The sequence below is a fragment of the Pelophylax lessonae genome, assembly GCF_965119305.1.
Source record: "Pelophylax lessonae genome assembly, chromosome: 8".
NCBI classification, from domain to species: Eukaryota; Metazoa; Chordata; class Amphibia; order Anura; family Ranidae; genus Pelophylax; species Pelophylax lessonae.
In genome coordinates this window covers 251,927,263-251,948,107 of record NC_138775.1, presented here as the reverse complement: position 1 = coordinate 251,948,107, position 20,845 = coordinate 251,927,263, and the positions used below count along the sequence as shown (strand labels likewise).

General features: G+C 44.0%; 1 protein-coding gene across 1 annotated transcript in view; it reads right to left on the bottom strand.

The window, feature by feature from the left end:
* DDAH1 (dimethylarginine dimethylaminohydrolase 1) overlaps positions 1-20,080 on the bottom strand; it is a 255,209-nt gene extending 235,129 nt beyond the window's left edge. The window contains exons 1-2 of the mRNA XM_082265824.1: positions 19,869-20,080; positions 19,098-19,275 (exon numbers count right to left, since the gene is read on the bottom strand). The gene's annotated coding sequence lies outside the window, so the exon portion shown is untranslated. The remainder of the gene's footprint in view (positions 1-19,097; positions 19,276-19,868) is intronic.
* Positions 20,081-20,845: the final 765 nt, after the last annotated feature.

Below are 20,845 nucleotides of genomic sequence, written 5' to 3'. Positions count from 1 at the left end.
TGTATTAAAGGAAGTGTTGGTCTTACCAGATATCACCCGTGCTCATCCAAGATAACAGGGATGGAGGTAGCGTGCTCCGCACTTAGGTCACAGTCAGGGCAGGCAGACGCAGATGGAGGATGATTCGGCTGTCCAATGGGTTTGTAACTGCCAGTGGCGTTGTGGCCTCTACCATCGAGGAAGCTGCAGGGGCAGACTCAGTTCCGTGTCCGGGTGCAGTCCTGGTGCTGTTTCCGGGTCACGGTGGATGTGTTCAGCCAGTCCGGTGCGATCTCCTACGGGGACGAAGGGTGGGCGGGGCGTCAACGTGTGATGTCGACGCGTTTCGCGTGCTTACGCACGCTTCCTCAGGACGTCATCACGTTCTCCGGGGTTCGTTTATATAGGCTGAAACCATGGTGACAGCAATCAACAATTAGATGTTCCCGGAAATGTTAAGACTGAGGCCATCTGGTGGTATAAATGTGGTACTACCACCACTTTACCACAGCGGTACAATCTGGTATTAGTTCCCGATGTCGGTCAATTTGACCATATAAAAGACCTGGCGGTGAAGGGTAATAAAAGTCCAGTGCAGGGGAGGGGGCGGGGGGGGGGGGGACAAGGCCATCTCACAAAACATAGTGTCGAGGTCTATGTAGTTTATACTCTTGCTTAACAGTGACCAGGTTAGTAAATAACCATATAGTGTATAAATAAAGTAGAAACATAAATAGACACTAAGGTAAATATATATTCCCACTTGGAATTGGCATGAGCTGGGGTACAACTTTAATGCAGAGCATGGTCATCAAGGCAGAAGGTAGTGTACTGAATACAGTTAGATGGCCTAAACCATGCTAATAGTTGAGTAAAGGGTGTACTGTCCTACAGTGTGTATACTCAAGATGGCAGAAAAAATATATACAAATGATGAGAATAATGATACTATTTAGAAAGCGGCCCCTGATTAACGGGGGACAGGGGGCAAACAACTCATGAAGTGGGGGAGATTTAGCCATAGCTATTACAGGTCCTATAACCTAGTAGTGAGGATAAAGAGGCTAGGGGCTATGTTTAGGGGTCCAGGAAGACCTTGAGGCTTAGTTCCTTGTTGAGCCCATATGGTGTAAGTGTGGAAAGCCGGAAAATCCAGGCTTTTTCAGCCCGAAGGAGTGCTTTGTCAAAGTCACCCCTGCGGGGTGAAATATTGAGGGCCCAAAACCCCTTAACCCTTAGGCCCCTGGGGTTACCTCCGTGATATTCATTGAAATGCTCTGCAAGTGGGGTGTCCTCTTTCAGCCTTATGCTTTTTAAATGTTCCCCTATTCTGATTCTCAGAGTCCTTTTTGTCTTGCCTATGTAGTGTTTGCCACATGGGCAAGTGATCTGGTATAGGAGTTTAGATGTACTGCAATTAATGAAGGAGGTTATCCTGAATTCTTTCTTGCCAGTTGAATCAAAGAAGACTGAGCTTTTTTCCACATATTTGCATATGTGGCAGTGTCCACATGGGTACATACCCTTAAATTTGGGTAGGTCTGACAGCCAGTTACCATGAGATTGAGTTTTAGTGAATTCTGAATGCACCAGGTGATCACTTAGGTTCTTGGCTCTCCTGGCTACTAGAAGTGGTCTTGGGCCCACAATTTTCTTCAATCTTTCAGTGTTTTGTAACACGTGCCAATGTCGTTCTAGGATACTACGTACTTCACCCCATTGGGTACCAAATTTGGTGATTAGTCTCGGTGGTGTCATTGTTTGGTCATTAATCTTGGGATTAGGTGTAAGGAGTTGGTCACGTGTTCTTTGTCCGGCTTGTCTTTTGGCTCTGCGAAGAGTGCGGTGGGAATATCCTCGTTCTCTAAATCGTTGGTAAAGTTTTTTGGCCTCTTTAATGTATCCACTGTATTTGGTACAATTGCGTTTAAGTCTTATGAACTGACCAACTGGAATGCCCCTCTTCAGAGCAGTAGGGTGTAGACTATCAGCTCTAAGGAGGGTATTGGCAGCCGTTTGTTTCCTAAATGTGGAAGTGACTAATCTCCCATTCTCCAGATTAATTTTTAGATCAAGAAATGAGATACATTCCTTATTCCAGGTGTAGGTGAGGTGGATATTCCGGGGATTATTATTGAGTTCGGTCAGAAACTCTTGGAGCTGATTTATTGTGCCATTCCAGACCAGCAACACATCGTCTATGTACCTAAGCCATGTGAGTACATGGCTCTGGTACATAGACGAGGCGTATACTGTCTCTTCCTCCCACAGTCCCAAATGCAGGCAGGCATAGGAGGGGGCCCAAGGTGCCCCCATAGCTGTGCCTCTGATTTGCTGATAATATTTGCCCGCAAACTGAAAGAAATTGTGGGACAGGGCAAAATCCAAGACGTCCACAAGAAATTCATTTTGTGCTGCACATAGGGGGAACTTTTTCTCGAGGAAGTGATAGGTGGCTAGTATGCCCCAAGCATTGGGGATGGAGGTGTATAAAGATTCCACGTCTATTCCTACCAAGATCACTTCCCCTTCAAAGTGTAAGTCCCGGATTCAATTTCGCCTGGACTTTAGGGAAGGGGGTCTCTTTAAGTTTATTGTAGGTGGATTGGTCTGAGAGAAGTCTATTTGCTTCCATTTCATAAGAAGCCTCAGAGAGCAGAACGACATTACCGCCCTTGTCACTCTTTTTGATCACTAGCCCCTTGGCCTCTTTTAGTTCTTTTAGGGCCGTTCTCTCGTCACAAGTAAGATTGTCAGGTGGCGACCATTCCCAACAGATCTTTTTGAGGTCTTCTTCAACAAGAGTGGCAAAGACATTTAGCCACTTGTTGTTTCTAAACTTGGGCATTGTAGTAGACCGTATACGGATGTTCGCCTTTCTAAGGTCAGGGGAAGAGTCCAGGGATTCGTCATCACTGGATTCATTTTCATCAAGTAGTGATGTGAGAATTTCTATGGCCTCCTGGTCATTCGATTGTGACCCCTGTTGGTCACCATCAGTGTTCATATCAGTAGCGTGAAGTAGTCTGTAGTAAATTTTTCTTAGGAAGAGACAGAGATCTTTGTATACCTCAAAGTGATCCATATTGTTTACTGGTGAGAAGGAAAGTCCCTTCTCCAGTAGATCAATGTGTCTCTGATCCACAGGGAAGTCAGACAGATTGATCACTTTTTGGTCCTTTGAGTCCGAGGAGGGAGCTAGAGCGAGGACCGGGGTTGGATTTAAGTATGTCGGCGAGAAAGCAGTTGGGTACGTACCACACGGTCAGATGGGACCGGGAACCCAGCGCAACCTGAAATATGAGGACAAAAAAGGTTGGGAGGTGGAGGGACAAGAATTTCCCTCCGTGAATGGTTGCAATGAGGGGCTCACAGGGATATAGGTGCAGACAAAAAAGCTTTATTGGTGAAGATATACACACATGAAAAATATAAACAGGTAAATCTAATCAATAAAAGAGGTGTGGAAGAACAGATCTTGGAACGACTCGACCTTCTCGGGAAGTGATGACGATGAGAGGTCAGTGACTTTTTTAGGACAAGACACTCAGGGAGATCTGGACAATCACCCTGCGGCCATAAAAGGTATCCTAAAGAAGACATCCAAAAAGGCAGGGGGAAGAGGAAGAGGAAGAGGAGAGGCAAGCGGAGGAGAAAGAGTGGAGATGGGAGAACGGAGAACACGATCCGGGAAGCGGAGATAAATCAACAAAATAACATGCTGGTCCCCGTTGTAACTTCTCCAAATTCAAATTTGAGTTTAAATCCAACCCCGGTCCTCGCTCTAGCTCCCTCCTCGGACTCAAAGGACCAAAAAGTGATCAATCTGTCTGACTTCCCTGTGGATCAGAGACACATTGATCTACTGGAGAAGGGACTCTCCTTCTCACCAGTAAACAATATGGATCACTTTGAGGTATACAAAGATCTCTGTCTCTTCCTAAGAAAAATTTACTACAGACTACTTCACGCTACTGATATGAACACTGATGGTGACCAACAGGGGTCACAATCGAATGACCAGGAGGCCATAGAAATTCTCACATCACTACTTGATGAAAATGAATCCAGTGATGACGAATCCCTGGACTCTTCCCCTGACCTTAGAAAGGCGAACATCCGTATACGGTCTACTACAATGCCCAAGTTTAGAAACAACAAGTGGCTAAATGTCTTTGCCACTCTTGTTGAAGAAGACCTCAAAAAGATCTGTTGGGAATGGTCGCCACCTGACAATCTTACTTGTGACGAGAGAACGGCCCTAAAAGAACTAAAAGAGGCCAAGGGGCTAGTGATCAAAAAGAGTGACAAGGGCGGTAATGTCGTTCTGCTCTCTGAGGCTTCTTATGAAATGGAAGCAAATAGACTTCTCTCAGACCAATCCACCTACAATAAACTTAAAGAGACCCCCTTCCCTAAAGTCCAGGCGAAATTGAATGAAAAACTCAAATTTGCCAGAGAAGCATGCCTTATCACGAATAAGGAGCTAAAATTCCTGAAGGTGACTGACTACAATATCCCCACTTTCTATATAATCCCGAAAATACATAAGAACCTTCGGGACCCCCCTGGGAGACCCATAGTCTCAGCAGTAGGGGGTCCCCTGGAGAAAGTGGGGAAATTTCTTGATTCCCTCATCAAGGAGTTAGTCTGTGACTTACCCTCCTATGTCAGGGACACGGGTGACGTTTTGAATAAAATCCGGGACTTACACTTTGAAGGGGAAGTGATCTTGGTAGGAATAGACGTGGAATCTTTATACACCTCCATCCCCAATGCTTGGGGCATACTAGCCACCTATCACTTCCTCGAGAAAAAGTTCCCCCTATGTGCAGCACAAAATGAATTTCTTGTGGACGTCTTGGATTTTGCCCTGTCCCACAATTTCTTTCAGTTTGCGGGCAAATATTATCAGCAAATCAGAGGCACAGCTATGGGGGCACCTTGGGCCCCCTCCTATGCCTGCCTGCATTTGGGACTGTGGGAGGAAGAGACAGTATACGCCTCGTCTATGTACCAGAGCCATGTACTCACATGGCTTAGGTACATAGACGATGTGTTGCTGGTCTGGAATGGCACAATAAATCAGCTCCAAGAGTTTCTGACCGAACTCAATAATAATCCCCGGAATATCCACCTCACCTACACCTGGAATAAGGAATGTATCTCATTTCTTGATCTAAAAATTAATCTGGAGAATGGGAGATTAGTCACTTCCACATTTAGGAAACAAACGGCTGCCAATACCCTCCTTAGAGCTGATAGTCTACACCCTACTGCTCTGAAGAGGGGCATTCCAGTTGGTCAGTTCATAAGACTTAAACGCAATTGTACCAAATACAGTGGATACATTAAAGAGGCCAAAAAACTTTACCAACGATTTAGAGAACGAGGATATTCCCACCGCACTCTTCGCAGAGCCAAAAGACAAGCCGGACAAAGAACACGTGACCAACTCCTTACACCTAATCCCAAGATTAATGACCAAACAATGACACCACCGAGACTAATCACCAAATTTGGTACCCAATGGGGTGAAGTACGTAGTATCCTAGAACGACATTGGCACGTGTTACAAAACACTGAAAGATTGAAGAAAATTGTGGGCCCAAGACCACTTCTAGTAGCCAGGAGAGCCAAGAACCTAAGTGATCACCTGGTGCATTCAGAATTCACTAAAACTCAATCTCATGGTAACTGGCTGTCAGACCTACCCAAATTTAAGGATATGTACCCATGTGGACACTGCCACATATGCAAATATGTGGAAAAAAGCTCAGTCTTCTTTGATTCAACTGGCAAGAAAGAATTCAGGATAACCTCCTTCATTAATTGCAGTACATCTAAACTCCTATACCAGATCACTTGCCCATGTGGCAAACACTACATAGGCAAGACAAAAAGGACTCTGAGAATCAGAATAGGGGAACATTTAAAAAGCATAAGGCTGAAAGAGGACACCCCACTTGCAGAGCATTTCAATGAATATCACGGAGGTAACCCCAGGGGCCTAAGGGTTAAGGGGTTTTGGGCCCTCAATATTTCACCCCGCAGGGGTGACTTTGACAAAGCACTCCTTCGGGCTGAAAAAGCCTGGATTTTCCGGCTTTCCACACTTACACCATATGGGCTCAACAAGGAACTAAGCCTCAAGGTCTTCCTGGACCCCTAAACATAGCCCCTAGCCTCTTTATCCTCACTACTAGGTTATAGGACCTGTAATAGCTATGGCTAAATCTCCCCCACTTCATGAGTTGTTTGCCCCCTGTCCCCCGTTAATCAGGGGCCGCTTTCTAAATAGTATCATTATTCTCATCATTTGTATATATTTTTTCTGCCATCTTGAGTATACACACTGTAGGACAGTACACCCTTTACTCAACTATTAGCATGGTTTAGGCCATCTAACTGTATTCAGTACACTACCTTCTGCCTTGATGACCATGCTCTGCATTAAAGTTGTACCCCAGCTCATGCCAATTCTAAGTGGGAATATATATTTACCTTAGTGTCTATTTATGTTTCTACTTTATTTATACACTATATGGTTATTTACTAACCTGGTCACTGTTAAGCAAGAGTATAAACTACATAGACCTCGACACTATGTTTTGTGAGATGGCCTTGTCCCCTCCCCCCCCGCCCCCTCCCCTGCACTGGACTTTTATTACCCTTCACCGCCAGGTCTTTTATATGGTCAAATTGACCGACATCGGGAACTAATACCAGATTGTACCGCTGTGGTAAAGTGGTGGTAGTACCACATTTATACCACCAGATGGCCTCAGTCTTAACATTTCCGGGAACATCTAATTGTTGATTGCTGTCACCATGGTTTCAGCCTATATAAACGAACCCCGGAGAACGTGATGACGTCCTGAGGAAGCGTGCGTAAGCACGCGAAACGCGTCGACATCACACGTTGACGCCCCGCCCACCCTTCGTCCCCGTAGGAGATCGCACCGGACTGGCTGAACACATCCACCGTGACCCGGAAACAGCACCAGGACTGCACCCGGACACGGAACTGAGTCTGCCCCTGCAGCTTCCTCGATGGTAGAGGCCACAACGCCACTGGCAGTTACAAACCCATTGGACAGCCGAATCATCCTCCATCTGCGTCTGCCTGCCCTGACTGTGACCTAAGTGCGGAGCACGCTACCTCCATCCCTGTTATCTTGGATGAGCACGGGTGATATCTGGTAAGACCAACACTTCCTTTAATACACATCCAACTTTGGATCATCAGTTAAGCATGGTCGCTACACCTCATCCCCGAAACCTTTAGCAGCTCCAGCCAATGGTCTGACCGGGACTTCTCTCATGCAGACTCTAGACTTCTGAGCTGTCCGAGTACTGCCAATTTTTGGATCAGCCAACCAGTGAACAAGCATCTCTGGCGATCAGCCATTATTTGGGACTAAATTATAGTCCTCCCTCTACATACACGGGAGATCCCCTTTAGGAGACAAACATTCACCCATACTGCTGTTTTAGCAAAGTGGCTGGTTAAGCCCGGATCCCCCCAACATATCCCACCTTATTGGTACTTGCTGATTAAGCAAAACGGCTGGTTAAGCCACGATCCCTCCAAGCACCACCATTCCGTGCACTGCCCCGTTGGGCAAGGTTTCCTTGGAGGCTCTCAGCCAGGAAATGAGACTTACACCATAGGGAGCAGGCCCGTGTTGTTTGTTACTACATGAGACAATGATGCTTTATTTTGTCCAATTTTTGTGATGCACTGACGATACTTTTTGACATGACGTCATATTAATACATTTAGTATTTTTTTCAGGTGCCTCCCCACACTTTATCGGCATCCCCATGTACTTTCCCTCTACGGGCTCACCATAGTTCCCTCCTGGCCATAGCACTGTTGCTCGGGCTTCCAGAGTGATTTTCAGGTCGTGTATCCTCGACTAATCACACTAAGCCCGTTAACAACAGTGCATACTGGGACTGGGTGGGTGGGGACCTCAATGTGTTTTATTGCTGTCTGTACCATTCTGACCCCCAAGGGGTCCACGGAGTCAAACAGTTCACCTGATGAGCTTCCACACCTCTTTTATTGATTAGATTTACCTGTTTATATTTTTCATGTGTGTATATCTTCACCAATAAAGCTTTTTTGTCTGCACCTATATCCCTGTGAGCCCCTCATTGCAACCATTCACGGAGGGAAATTCTTGTCCCTCCACCTCCCAACCTTTTTTGTCCATGGGAAATACATAGTTAAGTTGGTTCAAGTTGGATAAAATATCCATACCTGAAATTCATCTTTAAAGTGTAAGTTCACCCTAAAACTACAATCCCTGCATCTATAGACATCCACGATCTAACACTAACCTATGCAGCCCTGTAAAGAAGAAATCAGTACACATAACTTTTCTGAAGTAGATCTGATCCGGTCTCCAGCGGCAGATGCTCTGCAGAGGACACAGCCGACATGAATGAGGAGTGAGGTCACCTATAGACTTACTATGGGGCTTCCGTTGTCGGCTGCCTCCTCTGCGCCCGCCTTCACATCAAAGGGTCTGATTGGCTTCAAACAAGGTATGTATACTGATTTCTTCTTTACTGGGCTAGATAGGTTAGTTTTAGATTGTGGATGTCTGTAGATGCAGGGATTTGAGTGTTAAAAGGTAACCACTTTCGTGGAGAAAAAATGAGCAAATAAAGAAAAAAAAAACACAAATCATATTGTAATGGAATGTTATTAAACATGACCTTTCCTTTTCAATCTGCAGCTGTTCTAATTTTCTGAAATTGTAATGCAATATGGCTACCTGGAGGTGTTCTGTACACAGAATGTATACTGACCACAACCCAGAAACATCATTTCCTGCTTGTGTGATTAGCTCACCAATTGTCTGCCTAAGATACAAGTCAGATTTCTGGCATACATTTTGGTGAGATATTCCCAATAGGAACACGTCTAAAGGGATGCAGGCCCTGCAACTTTCCTCATTAGAGCCCTGCAGCTGCCACAGCTGATAGATAATTATGAAAACACTCTCATTTGACCCACTCAGCACAGAGGAACAAACAATGATTTCTTCAGAATAACAAAAGGTAGGAATCTGCAACTATGTTTGTTAAAATCCTTGTAATCTACAGAGATCATCCAGAGGGGAATGTTTTTTTCTCAAAAAAAGTGGAGTTACACTTTAAGGTGGAGTTCTACTTTAAAGCGGAGTTCCACCCTGAAAATTTTTTTTCACCGTCCGCTTCAATTCACCTGAAAAAGAATTGAAAATTGAAAATTGAAATTGAAAATATACTTACCTTCCTTCCTCCCTCTGCGGCCGCGGCCTGCGCCGTCACTTCCTCCTTGCATTGACTCCTGGGAGATGAGCATCATCAATCCCAGGAGACAATGCGCCTGCACCGGCCCGCTCGTCACTTCCGATGCAGGCGCGTCATTCCCTGCTGAACAGCTTCTGGGCATGCCAAGAAGCTGTGCAGGGATGACGCGCCTGCACCGGAAGTGACGAGCAGGGCATTCTGGGACTCCGACGTCACCAAAGAGGACACCGAAGAGGACGCTCCGGCTTCAGCTGCCCACACCTGAGATGGCAGCGCTGGACAAGACATTTTCAAGGTAAGTATTTCTTCTAAAAGGTAAGTGAGACAGGGGACAGTTCAGAGGCTATCGTTGCTTAAATGCACTAGCTCGGGGGGAATTTTTAGGTAAAAAACAATTTCTAGGGTGGAACTCCGCTTTAAGCCATGGTAACCTCCGTATTCCTCAAACAATCATTGTTGGTTCCTCCTATTACTCCTTGCACTCACTTGTCTACTCATTATGAGTCTATGGCACAGGGCGGCCTGCCAGCTTACTGTTAAAGGTCGTACGCAAATATCACAAAAACAGTTACATAATCCTTACTTCATTTTTTTTGGACTGGGACCCCTATGTTTTAGGCTGCAGGCCCTACTTTGATTACACGCATTCCTTTTTATACAGAGCACAATGTACCGAATGTGTAGGTGTTTATTATGATATGTTTAGCTCTACTGAGGGGGTTCATTGTATCCACGGGCATAGATCATGCTATATATGATAAAGCATTTTACATACTCCGGAACATACTAAAACGATCTGCCATGAGGGAAACAGCGTTTTGTTTTTTTTTTTCTACTTGAAATGGAAAAAAGAATGATGTAATTATTTCCAACTCATTACAATTCCAAAATGAGGTAAACACCAAAAAAGCACAGCCCCCGGTCTTTCAGGCTTGGAGGGATTCCACTACATAAGACATGAGCTATTCTGCAAGCTATCCTGACCTTCCCCAGGAGGGCCAGCGATGACGCACGCCTGGGCCGTACCATATATGGATCAGAGCTGGACTCTAGGTGGTGGGCGGTGATGTCACGGATGGAATGTTCTGCTGATTGGGTGACCACAGAACAGGCCTCTTCACTTAACCTCATAGCTATCAAGGCCAATTCACACAGGATTTAACAATGTGTTCCCAAATCTGTACATTGTGCTAACATCATGACTACAGTTTTCCAATTACATAACTATATCATATACGCCTTCCCGTAATAGGGAAAATGACTATATCCAAAGGCAGTCACCCATGGCAACTAGTCAGAAATACTATTGCTTTGACTACAAAGGGAAAGGCGGGCAAGCGTTGCTCTCTGAAGAGCGATCTGTGTTCAGATCACTTTTCCGAGAGCATTTGACAGGTATTGTATTGCCTCTTCTTCACCTGCTGTAACCCCTTAAAGAGGAAGTAAACCCTCCTTTGCAACTTTTACCTATAGGTAAGCCTATGATAAGGCTTACCTATAGGTACTGTAAATATCTCCTAAACATGCACCGTTTAGGAGATATTTACCTTCCATGCAGCCAGTGACATCACTGGCGCATGCGCTCTGAAGGAACGGCCGCTGGTGCTGTTCCTTCAGAGCCCCGTGCCGTGACCGTCGGCTCCCGCGCGCATGCATGGGAGTGACGTCACCGCGGCTCCGGCCAATCAGATGGCCAGATGCCGCGATCCCAGAAGACGGGCGACTGAACATGTTGCCCGTTATAGAGGTAAGCGGTCGGCACGGCGGGGGGCTCGTTCTAAGGTAAGTATTTCATAATGAGCTGGTATGCAATGCATACTAGCTCATTATGTGTTTCTCTTTCAGGTTGAAAAAAAAAACCAAAACCTTTTTTTGGGTTTACAACCTCTTTAAACCCCACACTAGCACGCCAACCACAGGCTGCAGCACCAGGCAGTTGTGGGGCACCTCCATTCAGGTGATCCCACTCACTGAGCGCAACAGCGGGGATCATGTTTGCCGCGTCACAATGCAAAGCATCAGAGGCGTAACGAGAACCTTCAAGGCCCTGGTGCAAGAAACCATGCAGGCCCCCCGAACCCCTGGCCGGGGCCCTTCCCTTCAAGCCTGAGGCTCTTCCCACTGATCCTGGGGCCCTTTACTCTCGTTGCGGGCCCTTTATTACGGTCCCGCAGCGGGACCCTTTCACAAGTTCTGCAGTGGGCCCCCTTCCTGCCATCTAGGAACCTCCCCACGGTGGTGGAATGCCAGGGCCCAGTGGCAAGTGAGACCTTTGCAAACCTGGAAGTTCATCCACTGGTGTCAGTAGTTTTTATTTTTTGGTACTTTAATTGTATTATTTTTTCTAATTTTATTTTATTTTTTTTACAATGTCACTGACTATGACTCTGTCCATTCAGAAAAGGAAGAAGCTGGTAAATTACATATTTACTGACCCCTTCCTGGTTCTCTATTGTGACACATCCCCTGCAGCAGCCAGCAGGAGAGATGAAGGAGCAGCGTGGGGGGAACCAGGAGAGCACACAGGGACCCAGAGACAGCAGAACACAAGTGAACTGAATAGGAGAAGTGACGGGGGCAGCATACAGAGGAACCAATCTCCTCTATTTTCCTCCTGCAGCTACAAGAGGAAAAAGGAGGACAGTGATTTCTCTACATGCTGCCCCCGCCGCCCCTCCTATCCAGGTGTACAGGGAAGCCGCACAGGCCCTCTGGTGCATGAGGCCCGGTTGCAATTGCAACCCCTGTAGTTACGCCCCTGCAAAGAATGATGGCCATGGCATGCATACACACCCCTCCGCTGCCTTAATAGCTAAAGGGATAGTGGTTGAGAGGCGGTAAAAGTGCGTGTTTTTACTGCTCCCCCTTAACTGCTAGTTTAACCACTTGCCACCCACCCACAATAAATTTTACTGCGAGCGAGCGGGCGGCACCGCCAGGCAGGCGGTATATTTCCTGGATTTCAGGTTCGCATGTGCGTAGTCCCCCTTCTGAGTCACCCCTTGTCTCCACTGCTACCAGGGCCTGGACAAGGGGTGGGCAGGGGGAGCATCTGCCCTGGTTTCATGTGAGGTGGGTGGGGCGCTGTGTCCCAGAAGACTGCAGGGGGAGAGAGGAAGGATAACTTCCATTGCCGAGCGCCGTGGTGCTCAGGACGGAAGTGGGAAGCAGGTACCTGTCAAAATCGGGTACCTGATCCCCCCTCCCCCCCACTCCTCAAAAGTGCCAATTGTGCAAGAGGAGTCCTTAAAGCTGAACTTCACCTTTTGAGTTGAGTTCCGCTTTAAATGTATCAGTTATAGATATGAAATTTTATTAACACTGGCAGGGGTGCCTACAATGATCAGCTTTTATTCTTTTATGTAAAACCTTTATCCCAAAAAGAAAAAAAATGTTTGCTGTGATTATAAAGTATTAGGTTTGGCGTCAATTTGTTATAGTACTTATATGTGCTAGTTCATCTAACAGGGGATTAAGGTCCCTTTCACACATACGGACGGTTCATTTAATCAGTTCAGTCACATCAAAATAGATGAAGTAATTATGAGTTTTTCATCCATTTTTCCTCCGTTTTTTTTTTTTACATCCACTACCAATGCAAAAACGAATGAAAAACGGACCGTTTGTCCGTTTACATCCGTTTTTCGTCCGATCCATTTTTTTTAACGGAAGAAAAATAGGGCTTTCATCCGTGAAAAAAAAAACAGATATTGACGGAAGCGGATGAAAACGAATGTAAATGGATGATCATCCGTTGTCATTCGTTTTTCCATAGGAATTCATTGGTGTCCATTTTTCATCTGTCAACTGATGGATGAAAAACGGACAAACGGTCCATATGTGTGAAAAGGGCCTAAATATGATTGGCTGATGTGGCTTACAGCATGTTATCACTGCTTTCAGCTATAGATTTGATTGTAAGCTCCTAGGAGCAGGGCCCGCCTAAAGCCTCGTACACACTACTAGTTTTTATTTGTTCAACCCAGTAGGTTAAACGACAGCTCAGGTCGGAGCTGCTGTACTAACAATCTGATGTTAGTACAGCCATCTACACTGCTGTGCTATTGTGTTCTGACAGCAAGACAAACCCCGCCTGAACACTCCGGTCAGCGTTCTCCACCATCGGCTGGGAACGCCGGTGATCGGGAGTCGGTCGGTAGACCTTTTTCAGGCAAGACTCTTTGACAGAAGCCAGCAGAAGAGACCAGGATGGACCAGCTGTCATACACAGGGGCCGAACGTCAGCCGGTTTCTATTGAACCGGTCAATGCCTCCCGACATTCGTCCCGTGTGTACTAGGCTTTACCCTGTATTGAATTATATTGTTGCTGTATTGTCTCCCTTTGCATTGCGTAATATAATGAAATTATTTGCAGGGATGTGGCTCCGCTCCTATTACACCTATATGTGTGTGTATGTGTATATATACATATATATGTGTGTGTGTATATATACCCCTACACAGAAGTTCAGATGTCATGCCTGCCTCCAAAGACGCCCAAAAAATGCCCAATAAATGCCTGCAACAAAAACGCCCAGGTGGAGCGGAGCCCCATCCCTGTACTACTAAAAATGCTAAGAAAAATGATCTTTTTTTTCTGGTTCTGGACATGCTACAGAGCTGAAACTTCACAGGTACAATTTTTAGACCCCCCAGACACTAAATCCAAAAAACGTCATGCCTGCCTCCAAAGACGCCCAAAAAATTCCCGATAAACGCCTGCAACAAAAACGCCCAGGTGGTGCGGAGCCCCATCCCTGCGCTACTAAAAATTATAAGAAAAATTATCTTTTTTCCTGGTTCAGGACCATTTTAATGGAAAGTCGGATCATAAGTCGCTTCAAATAAGATAAGGAGTCGCCTCAAAGTAGTACAGGACCCTTTTCTGAAGTCGGAGCAACTTCAGTAGAGCCAATTAAGACGGCACTGATTGATTAACATTGCTTTTGTTATGTCAAGCGACTTGGGGCGACTTGAGGGCACACAAGTCGCCTCACAATTCGCGGCAGTGTGAATGGACTCTAAATCCTGTATAATAATAATTCTGTTTTATTGAATATACTATGATTTTGTATATCTAATTAATGAATACTTGTCACTGTTTATAATAAACTACGATTAGCTTATATTTACTAATTACAAATCAAATAAATTCTTTATGAGTAATTTATCTGTACCTGCATTCATTTATAAGAAGCATGAGTCAGTCTTTCGTACCAATAAAGAATGCAGCATTTTTGGAAGTTGATCTCTCTCTCTCTTCCACATTCCTATGGCAGATCCGACTCACCAGCAGGTATTTCAGTGACGTCATCTGATGCAGCTGGGGTGTTTCAATGCAATAAAAAAATCACCCATCTGTCTAATGATACCCACAAAAATGGGTTGGTTCACCTACTCACACATTTACCCAAAGAGCAAACACCCTTTACACTTATAAGAGAAGAAAAAGAGTAATGAACTGAGAAAACCCATCCTGGCTGATTCTGGGTCACTAAAGCTGGATACACACTATACAACTTTTGTTGATTGATTTCCTTTAGATTTACCTTCAACTATGTAGTGAAGGTTCTGCCTGATTGCATACAAATAGAAAGTGTTTAGGTCTGACCTCATATTATATGGTTTTGGTAAATCTAAAGGAAAAAATCGAAAGAAAATTGTATAGTGTGTATCCAGCTTTACTCCTCCTACACATCCAGTTGTAATTACCCAAATCTGGTGATAGTTTGCCGCAACTATAAATCATGAAAGTGTATGTGTGAGCGAGAAAAAAAATGTGTATACACAGTAAACCCCCCTCCATTGCGGGGGTTACGTTCCGGACCCAGCCGCGAAAAGTGAAAATCCGCGAAATAGAAAAACCCTATTAAAATGCATTGTAGGCATGATTTTTTTACTGTCACTGTACGTGTAAAAGCATTTTAAGGTCTTTAAACACACTTTTAAAACAATAGAAACTCATTTAAACACATAAAAGATACTGAGAGACATAGCAAGAGCTATGGAAAACACAAAAATATTTCAATTTCAATGACTTATATAGTAAAATAACATTACAAAAAAAAACGCAATATACCGGGACCGCAAAAACTGAACCGCGATGGAGCGGGGGCTTACTGTATATATATATATATATATATATATATATATATACAGTAAAACCTTGGATTGCGAGCATAATTCGTTCTGGAAACATGCTTGTAATCCAAAGCACTCTTATATCAAAGCGAATTTCCCCATAAGAAATAATGGAAACTCAGATGATTCGTTCCACAAGTCCTTCAGTTTATAGTCTATATACAAAGATTATAGCAATGTGATAGGTTGTGTAACCATAAAATGTCCATCCACAATATGCAGCCTTCCCAAGGGGATTAGAAGCAAAATCTAGCAGAGCTACAGTATATAAGAGAGATGAGAGGCACATCTAAGTGTAGCAATATGGTTACATTTAATGAAGGTTCAACATTTAGCAACTCACATGGTTGATGATTAAAATAGGCACACCTAAGTATACAAGCATCCGGGGTAAAGCTGTCCACATAGAGTAGACCATCTTCTGAACCACCGGCTCTCACCACTGTCAGTCTGCAATCATGACCGGGAAGAATAGCCTGCAGTAGAGTGATCTGAAAGTGAGGCTTTGAATCACTCGTGGAGTGCAGCGGGGAAGGGTGTGATGAAGATGGCTGTGCAGAGGATGGTCTATGTGGACAGCTTTACCCCAGATGCCTGCATACTTATGCCCCATACACACGTGCAGATTATCTGCAGACTTTTGTCTGCAGATTTACCTTTTCTATGTAGTGCAAGGGCCTGCCGGATTGCATACAAATTGAAAGTGTTTTGGTTTGACCTCATATTATATGGTTTTGGTAAGTCTGCAGACAAAAGTCTGCAGATAATCTGCACGTGTGTATGGGGCATTAGATGTGCCTGTTTTACTCATCAACCATGTGAGTTGCTAAATATTGAACCTTCATTACATGTAACCATATTGCTACACTTTAGAGGCTCCTCTCTTCTTTTTTATACATGACACTACTTGTATATCAAGACATCGCTTGTATATCAAGTCAAAATTTATTTTAAAAATTTGCTTGTCTTGCAAAGCGCTCTCAAACCAAGTTACTCTCAAACCAAGGTTTTACTGTATATATATATATATATATATATATATATATATATATGTATATGTACTGTATATCATCTCTGGAAAACAAGCTTATAACTTCTTGTAGTGATCTGACAATGCTGTCTCTGCTAAGCAGACATCCCAAACAATGTTGTCAGCTCTGCGTAGTTATCTCTGTTGGACTACAGAACACCCCCTCATTTTCATAGCATAAGGGGCCTTTTTTTGTGGTCCAGCAGAAGAGAACTGAAGAGGGTTGACAACATTGCTTGGGATTTTAGTGCAGCAGAGACAGCATTGTCTCACTACAGGAAGTCAGGGGCTCACTGGATTTCTGGATTTGTAATGTTTTTAAAGAGAGAAAAATGTTCAAATGCGCATGACTTGCAGAGATGTACTGAATCTATCTATCTATCTATCTATCTATCTATCTATCTATCTATCTATCTATCTATCTATCTATCTATCTATCTATCTATCTATCTATCTATCTATCTATCTATCTATCTATCTATCTATCTATCTATCTATCTATCTATCTATCTATCTATATATCTTATTTTGCCCAGAAAGGCTGTCACTGCTGACCCTCTTCTGGAATGCTAGTTGCCTGGCTTTCTTTCTTTCTTTCTTACGTTTCAATATGTTGAGGCATAATTTTGATACAAGCATTTAATTAAAAAAACATTGATTTCTGCCTGTAACAAACTAAAGATAATAAACACAATTCTGGTGAAATATGGTTTCTAGGGCTTTTGCCGCTGCTTGTTAGCAAATCACATTTTTCAACTGCCCTAATAAAACAGTAATCACACATATTATTGACAATGTAAACAGTGCAGAAACATAGTAATAATCATGACCTTTCCTCGGTATACCACAGGGAAACTACAAAGAATGATTTCTCTGCGGTTGTTATACTCTAGCACAGTGGTCACTAAACTGCGGCCCTGGGCCAGATAAGGCCCTTTGCCTGGCTTTATTGACACTGACACCAATGATGAAGCATTATTTCTGCCATTGATGCCAACAATGGGGCACTATTCTTATACTATACTAATACCAATGATGCTGGGGCATTTTGTACTTCAACTGACCACAGTCTGGCCCCCGTAAAGTCTAAAGGACAATAAACTGGCCCTTTGTTTAGAAAGATTGGAGATCCTTGCTTTAGCACAACATGACCATGCAAATCGATAAAGCTAGTTGAAAGAGTTAAGGCCACCCAGCGCTAAGATAACAAACCTCCATAACCATTCTGTTAAAAAATGGGGTGTCCATAAAGGTTCTCATTTATCTAGGTCAAGTTAAATCCAATAGTGGTTAGTGACATTCAACTGGACCTTTCCTGTAATGTTGAAGATGTTTCGTAGCTTGTCCAAGCCAGTTCTTCAAGAGGTATGTAAGAGGTCATCTATGTCAAACTGGAACAACCATCAATGAAGAGAAGTGGGGGCCTTTGAGACCATCTGTCTTCCATATATAATACCATTTTTTTCCTCAATGTGACAACATTTCACACCTTCAGTCATGTACGTAAATCAAAGTAGTAAGACCTATCGAAGTAGTAAGACCTATCGAAGTAGTAAGACCTATGTATATTTCCTGACACCAAGGATGGGAATTATGTAACTAGAACAGGGTAGTTCCACAATTTTCACACTTTCCATCTTGTCCTTAGAAATTAACATCTTCCTTTCCATGGTGATTGCACCAAGGTATTGGTGATACATGTTTGAGAATTATTACTATGGTATTTTCTGACACATTAGAACTGAAGAAGTGGATTGGACAAGCTACAAAACATCTTCAACATTACACAAGTCCAGTTGAATATAACTAACTACTACTAGATATAAAAATAATTTTAGGCAACTCAATCTGACTACATATGCCAAAAGGCTGTTGAACTTGCAGGTGCCATTTGAGACAATGGTGGTGGTGGTGGTGGTTGTGATGGTCACTAGGCATAAATGATCGGCCTGGGTGTTAGGGGAAAAGTTGTTTAAATGACTGTGGTATGCTTCCGTTTTAGGCACATGACTGACTTAATGTCCAGAAATCTACTCTTCCAAAAAAGTCAGTTATTCTGGTGCCTAACATAGCTGCTATCCAAGGAAAACAGTCAGCACAGTAAGATATCCAATTCTTGATTTCTGTCATGGTACAGACTGTTACATACACAGTTATGATGACTATATTTTTCATATATTGTAATTTTTTTCCATTGTAAGTGGCCTATAATGGTTTCCAGGAGGAAAAGCATTTTAGAAAGTAATGTCCTGGCATTGTCAATAAAATAACATTTTAGATTTTAAAGGGTTAGTGTTTAAATTTGCATACATGATTCAGCATACATAATTGGGACGCAAGAGGTTAAGTATTTTTAGCCACTGACATGGGAACTACCCCCCCCCCCCCCGGAACTTCCACCCCCCCCTCAAAAAAAAAAATAAAGGAAAGTGGGGGAGGAATCCCCTTTCAGCATCAGTCCCCAGCTGGGGAATACAGTTCACAAGACCCCACAGTGTAATGTAATTGACATCCGCTAAGCCCACGCTCCCAACATCCCTTGAGTATAAACACATAACAAAACTGGTGGTCACACATGAGCTAAAGAGTAGCTGTAGTATGACCCCCCCCCCCCCCACCTGCCACATGTTCACTTACCTGGAGCACCGTAGGTCACAGTGCAGCACCCAGGTGACTTTCACATTCTTTCACACCTAGGTGTCTGATATTAGGCTGAATTCCTCACTCTACAACAAAGGTCAAGTTCTCGCTCCATTCCACAAACTACACATTGCCTGGAGCAGATTCTGCACAGAGATCCTCAGTGTAAGCTTACCTGTCAGGGGAGAGTGTTTCATTATAATGGATGGCTTTCATAGACAATGGGCGAAGACTGCATGGTTCATGTGCAGTTCAGCTGCCCCTACTATTAACACACTAGGGACAGGGGGGCTTGAAAGAACAGTAGGGCGAAAAAAGGATCGCATACAGGAGACTTCAGCATAAACGAGCTATAGATCAGTGTAGGCAGGGCAGGGAAGAAAAAAAGCAAAGCAGAGGAGAATGACTGCAGTAGGGTGAGCAGAGGTAATATATTGTAGTAAAGTGGGTAGGGATAGGAGGGCGATAGGTAGGAAGCAGTGGTAATGTGGGTAGGGGTAGGATATTATTGAAAAGTAGGTAGAAGGTTGAAGAAGAGTGGGCAGGAGCTGTATGTGCAAGGGTAAGAGATTGTTGTAGAGTGGGCATATGGTATGAAAGGGGTTAGGGGTAATACGTTGGAGCAGGGTGGGCAAGGGGTATGTAAGATGGGCAAGGGTATGAGTCTGACAGCTTAGTGCACAGAGAAAGAGTTTGGCTGTCAATTTAGTGGGCAAGCAAGAGGCAGTAGGTAAGGCAAGGTGGCTTACACAAGAAAGAATGACTTACCCTTTGTCCAATGGTCATGTTCCTGGAGGACAGCAGATGCTGATGTGTGTCACTAGACCCCTGCTTGACATGATGTGGGTAGTAAGCACTACACTGCTATTCTTCCCCTGCAACAGGTTAAAAAAAAGCACTCAGCTCTCTCTGGGTGGATTCTGGGTGGAGGTTTTGGTTAATATGTAGCTGGCCAGGCAAACAAATCTTGTCTACTATGCTGAAACGGTGATGAAACCCAAATTTGCAAGCAATCTGATGGGAGCAAGATATCTGTGGTATGTGACTTATTTCAGGCTAAGAAAAAGGGGGGGGGGGAGGCAGTCTGGATCCTTATGCCTTTTTCAGATCTGAACAGCCCAGAAGGCCAATTGGATGGTTAAAAGTCTATTTTTGAGCCTATCATGATAGACACATTGCGTGAATAATGAGGCATTCCACTGAATTTCCTGCTCCTGGAACACAAGGCGAGTCTATATTTAACAGCATCTAAAACTGTCAAGAATGTTTTGTGGTTGGATAACAGAGGCAGAAAAATGTAAAAAACGCGAGACTCCAGCTCTTCCAAATATGGAAATTTCCTAACGTCTGGATGTGATTCCACATCTGGAAATATTCAGTGCAGACTCTCTGCAGCCTGGCTCACTAATACACCCCACCACCGCCATCACCCGTCACTGCAGACTGAAAAAGCCATTGTACCCCAAATGATGCTAACTGAGCAAGGAAACACTGACATATTCTGGGTCAATTTCACAGGCACAACAGCCTAATGAGACAAGACTGTCTGCATTATACTGGCTACATACACAGGGATTTAGCATTAATACCAAAGTCAACAGAGAGCTGAAAGTATAGACAAGTTCCACAAGCACAGTTTCACATTCTTTTGCTGGCTGGTTATTTAATGCCACGTTCTTCCACCATGGAGAATACACCACCACTAGGAAGGTAAATCATTTAAAGAGGACCTGTCACCGGTGATT